This window comes from Protomyctophum bolini (assembly GCF_963924005.1).
Source record: "Protomyctophum bolini genome assembly, chromosome: 7".
Taxonomy (NCBI): Eukaryota; Metazoa; Chordata; class Actinopteri; order Myctophiformes; family Myctophidae; genus Protomyctophum; species Protomyctophum bolini.
Window position 1 is genome coordinate 3,208,085 of NC_137868.1, and position 6,125 is coordinate 3,214,209.

Consider the following 6,125-nt stretch of genomic DNA (forward strand, 5'->3'; position numbering starts at 1 on the left):
ATGGCTTCGAAAATAGCTGATCTACAAGCTCATAGCGCGCACAAGTGCCGCGCTACGAGCCTGTAGGTCTGCTATTTTTCAATCGTTCATCGTGAAAATTTGGCGCAAATCTTGTGAATATATGTTTTTTTCCCCCGAGTGAACGCTTTCACTCACGCTTCTGAGTGAGTTGGGGGGGGGGGGGGGGGGGGGGGGTCCCTGGAACAACTATATTTTCAGATGGGGGTCCGGGGCCAAAGACAGATCATTCTAGGGGGTCCTTGACATGCATGGGCACCGCACTGACATTAGAAACATTTGACTTTTTCAGAAAACGGTGATGATTTTAGAAATACATTTATTTGTATATAGAAATTGTTCTCAGGTCTAAAGGTGTTAACCCATCTGACCGGGCACCCATTTTGGTGTTAGGCATCATGTTATGCTTTAGCTATTGAAAAATAGCAGATCTACAAGCTCATAGCGCGCCACCGAGTGGCGCGCTACGAGCTTGTAGGTCTGCTATTTTAGAAAAATCGAAGAGCGACTGACATTTTAGAATCTGATCTCAGGTCAGAATGGTTCATCAGGACCAGTGTGTGTCCAGTGGAAACCTCGTATGAATCTGATCTCAGGTCAGAATGGGTTAAATATATACGAGAACCAAGACGAGACATGCTGCAAATATAGGACAATGATTGTAGTGTTTCCACACATAATGGAACAGCTCGCAGACGCTGTAACGCACACACACACACACGCACGCACGCACACACACGCACACACGAGCGCACGCGCACACACGCACACGCACACGCACACACACACACACACACACACACACACACACACACACACACACACACACACACACACACACACTCTGCATCAACCAGAAGTAGTGCTGCATGCACGAATCTCCATTTTCAATCCACAAGAATTGAGATCACGATTCTCGCAATTATTATTATTTTTAAACTATACTTAGCCTTTTTCTTATTTATTTATTTTTTTAAACTATTTTGAAAATATCTTTTTAATAGTTCAACTGACACGTGGTGACCTTGTATAGATTGACTTTTTTTTATTCTATTCAAAAAGGTTTTTCGAAACCTTTTATTGTTGTTGTTTTCGTCGACTAAAAACGAAGACGAAAAGTGTCCGTTGACTATAATACCCTTTTTTTCACTGACGAAAACTAAATGGAAACTAAATGAAAGTTAAGCTATGAGGACAAAAACAAATAAGACTCAAAATGTTAGGAATTCGGACTAGTGGACAAGAGATCCAGTCAAGTCATGATTACACAAGTCCGTTGCTCTCCCGGGTTGGCGGAGGGTGTGTATAGAGCCCAGGATCACCATAGATAATTGACACAGGGGTGAAAAATGGGTTACAAAATCGTGGGATAAAAATTACTATTATTATTTTTTTTCTATATCAGCACCACTGATATAGAAACATGGGTTTTTCAGAAAACTGTTATGAGCTGATTGACAGCTCATACATCCACACAGAAAAGTCCTATCTGATTGACAGCCCCATACATCAAACAGAAAAGTCCTGTCTGATTGACAGCCCCATACATCCACACAGAAAAGTCCTATCTGATTGACAGCCCCATACATCCACACAGAAAGTCCTATCTGATTGACAGCCCCATACATCCACACAGAAAAGTCCTATCTGATTGACAGCCCCATACATCCACACAGAAAAGTCTATCTGATTGACAGCTCATCCATCAAACAGAAAAAGTCCTATCTGATTGACAGCCCCATACATCCACACAGAAAGTCCTGTCTGATTGACAGCCCCATACATCCACACAGAAAAGTCCTGTCTGATTGACAGCCCCTACATCCACACAGAAAAGTCCTGTCTGATTGACAGCCCATACATCCACACAGAAAAGTCCTATCTGATTGACAGCCCCATACATCCACACAAGAAAAGTCCTGTCTGATTGACAGCCCCATACATCAAACAGAAAGTCCTGTCTGATTGACAGCCCCATACATCCACACAGAAAAGTCCTGTCTGATTGACAGCCCCATACATCAAATCAGAAAAGTCCTGTCTGATTGACAGCCCCATACATCCACACAGAAAACAACTTGGATGTTTACTATTTGAGCTCATGCACTTTAGTAGTAACTAATAAATCCTAGAAAGTTAAATAGAATAGTTGTTTATATAGTTATATGTGTGTGTGTGTGTGTGTGTGTGTGTGTGTGACTGTGTGTGTGTGTGTTGTGTGTGTGTGTGTGTGTGTGTGTGTGTGTGTGTGTGTGTGTGTGTGTGTGGTGTGTGTGTGTGTGTGTGTGTGTGTGTGCGCGCGCGCGTGGTCTCATGCTGTTTTTAAAAACAGTCTGGTTGCTATAACAACACAGATATATACACAGAAGCTATTGCAGATCTACCGTGGGGCCAATTAGGCCCACCCATTAGGCCCACTGGCAGAGCCTGGCCAGAGCCTTTTGTGGTGGTTCTAGAGAACCGTGGGTCCGACCGACTCGATACCGGGCACTGCGCTCCCGGTGGGGGTGGTGGAACGGGTTTGTCGAATTGTGAAGTCGGTGGGAGAACGGTTCTCGCGTTACGTGCATTACAACCGTACACGCACGTACGCACACACGTACTCGTGTATGCAGACGTGGTGCATTAGGATGTGACATGGCAAACTAGGGTTGGTTTTCATGATTCTGAATACATTCCAAGCATTAGTTTTGCACAAACAAAACACTCCTTGGGCTAAAAACGGCCATAGACGTCATGACAAATGATCATACTGGTGTAACTCACCGATTCGTAGACAGACGGACACATCTCCTGGTGTAACAACTCACCGGTACGTAGACAGACGGACACATCTCCTGGTGTAACAACTCACCGGTACGTAGACAGACGGACACATCTCCTGGTGTAACAACTCACCGGTACGTAGACAGACGGACACATCTCCTGGTGTAACAACTCACCGGTACGTAGACAGACGGACACATCTCCTGGTGTAACAACTCACCGGTACGTAGACAAGACGACACATCTCCTGGTGTAACAACTCACCGGTACGTAGACAGACGGACACATCTCCTGGTGTAACAACTCACCGGTACGTAGACAGACGGACACATCTCCTGGTGTAACAACTCACCGGTACGTAGACAGACGGACACATTTCCTGGTGTAACAACTCACCGGTACGTAGACAGACGGACACATCTCCTGGTGGACCACCATCAGAAGGACCCCAGCAGAGCGCAGCCCAGCGCCCAGGACACCAGGCTCTTCTTGTCCTCCAGGAGACACCGGCTGTCCCGCAGCCTGGACAGGTTGTCTGTCCCCCGTGTCCCCCCGCCCCCCCCCCGCGGGGCTCCATGATGGGCAGGGGCATCCTCTTCACCCTCCTCCTCCTCCTCCTCCCACCAGGGGCACAGAGACCTCCGTTGACTCCCTGCCGTTTCGGTGGATCATCGCCCAGCCCTCTCCTCCTCCTCCTCCTCCTCGTTGATTAGGGCTGCAGTGAACAGTTACCATGAAATTTTAAAACAAAAGCAAAGACGTTTAGGGATAAGGGGTTTAGCCGGCGGTGACGAATATGCAGGAGACTATACTGTTGTTAAACTCAATCTTAACCCATTTCCCGACCTGAGATCAGATTCTAAAAAATGTTCTTCTACATCTGACGGTTTTTCTGAAAAATCTATGTTTCTATGTCAGTCGTTCTTTGATTTTTTTCAAAATAGCAGACCTACAAGCTCCATCGAGTGGCGCGCTACGAGCTTGTAGATCGCGGGCAGTACTCAACATCAATAAGAGCACACATGTTACAAACACAACTCTGTATGATGGAATGCCAAGGGTGACCCAGAAAATAGCAGCCAGGAGAATGAGACTAGCAGGACACTGCCAAAGACACCAAGAGCTGCCAGCCAGTAAACTAGTGCTGTGGGAACCAACACACGGGCACGGTCACGAGGACGTCCAACGCTAACATACGTGGATATACTCAAGAACGACGCAGGAGCGCAAAGTACCAACGAACTGGCCAGATGTATGGAGAACGGGGATGACTGGAAACGACGATGGAGGGCTCGTCTGAGGACGACCTAGAGAGACCCCCATTTGAAAATATGGCTTGTCAGAAGCAAAGATTCAAGTTAACCCATTCTGACCTGAGATCAGATTCATACGAGGTTTCCACTGGGACACACACTAGGTCTGATTATCCCATTCTGACCTGAGATCAGATTCTAAAAAATGTCAGTCGTTCTTCGATTTTTCAAAAATAGCAGACCTACAAGCTCGTAGCGCGCCACTCGGTGGCGCGCTATGAGCTTGTAGATCTGCTATAGATCTGCTAAAGCATAACATGATGCTAACACCAAAATGGGTGCCCGGTCAGAATGGGTTAAAAACGTTCGCTCTGAAAGAATATATAATCAAAGATTTGAGGCACATTTCACGATTTAAAAAAATAGAAGATCTACAAGCTCGTAGCGGCGGCACTCGGTGCCGCGCTACGAGCGTGTAGATCTGCTATCAATAGCTATTCAATAGCTATTAAAAAGTATAACATAATGCTTGAAACACCGGGTTGCCGGCTTATCGCCCAGAATGGGTTAAGAAACTGGCTTTGCAATTAGTAGACCTACTTCCACTGTTGTTTGCAATTAGTATACTTCCGTCCATTGTGACGTCAAGTGCTTTATCAAAATCAGATATTGTTCCACTTAAAACACACACAACACTTAACACGGCATACAGTAAAGTCGACTAGACTGTAGATTTGTCCTTGGTTGTCCTGTTCTCACAGACCATTGCATAAGTGGTCTGGCTGCACCTTTAAATGACATGTTATGGACACATGCACTGGCGTCAACTGGTATTCAAATGTATTTATTCTGTAATATATCCATTTACCTTAAACGCTATTTAACACCCATTCCTTCAGCACAGCACAGCACAGCACAGCACAGAACAACACAGCACAGCACAGCACAGCACAGTCAAAACAACACAGACCGCACCGCACAGCACAGCACAGCACAGTCAAAACAACACAGACCGCACAGCACAGAACAGCACAGCACAGCACAGCACAGCACAGCACAGCACAGCACAGCACAGCACAGCACAGAACAGCACAGCACAGCACAGCACAGCACAGCACAGCACAGCACAGCACAGCACAGCACAGCACAGAACAGCACAGCACAGCACAGTGGTGTGCACAGATAGACACTAGGCAGGGAGACACTAGGGGGTACCCTTTTGGGATTGATAAGTTTTGTTTGTACATATATAGTGTACACTTTGTACAGTATGTGGACCATGGTGACAACTGATCAATTCTTGATTAAAAAAAAAAGCTTCTAATATATTTAGGCCCCAAAATCTACAAATCTCACACTATTAAGGCAACCGGCCGGTTCCACACGCTGCACAAGGTGCCCTTTTTTTTTCACTTGAGCACCACCTGCCCCTCTATAAACGTCTGTGCATGCCACTGCAACACAACACAACAGCACAGCACAACACAACACAGCACACCACAATACAATACACAACACACACTCCACTCTGCTTTACTCTACTGTTCCTTTGGGTCAGCGTTGAATTGAGTAAACCTGCCTTAATGTAAAGCCCATACAGAGTCGGACTGGAATGAACTCCATCTACCGTTTAATCAATTTCAGGATTCCCAAGTTTTTTTAAACGAGCACGTGAAGTGCACGTTTAACAACTGGGAATCTTGACATTATTATTCTTCTTACTTTGAAGTTGTAAATTGTTCTTGTTATGGTCGCCGGTACATTTTCCCATCATACCACCTCGATTATTATTATTATTACTTTTAGATTGTTATCTTTTATTCGTATTACTTGTTTGCACTCACTGTATCGAACACGTAGTACTTTCCAAAATGCACGTTCCATCATTGGATTTGTTTTATGCTATTTAATGAGGCTGTGATATGCTTTGAAGGTTTACAGTTTAAATGCATTTCGTTTTGTCCATGTGACTTGGTATATGTCATTTGTTTGTTTACATTGCTACAGACAGTAATGATTAATTGTGACAGTCCCTCATTTCCAAGAGCCACAAATGGAGACCCTGTCTGTCTGTCCCACATTACTTGT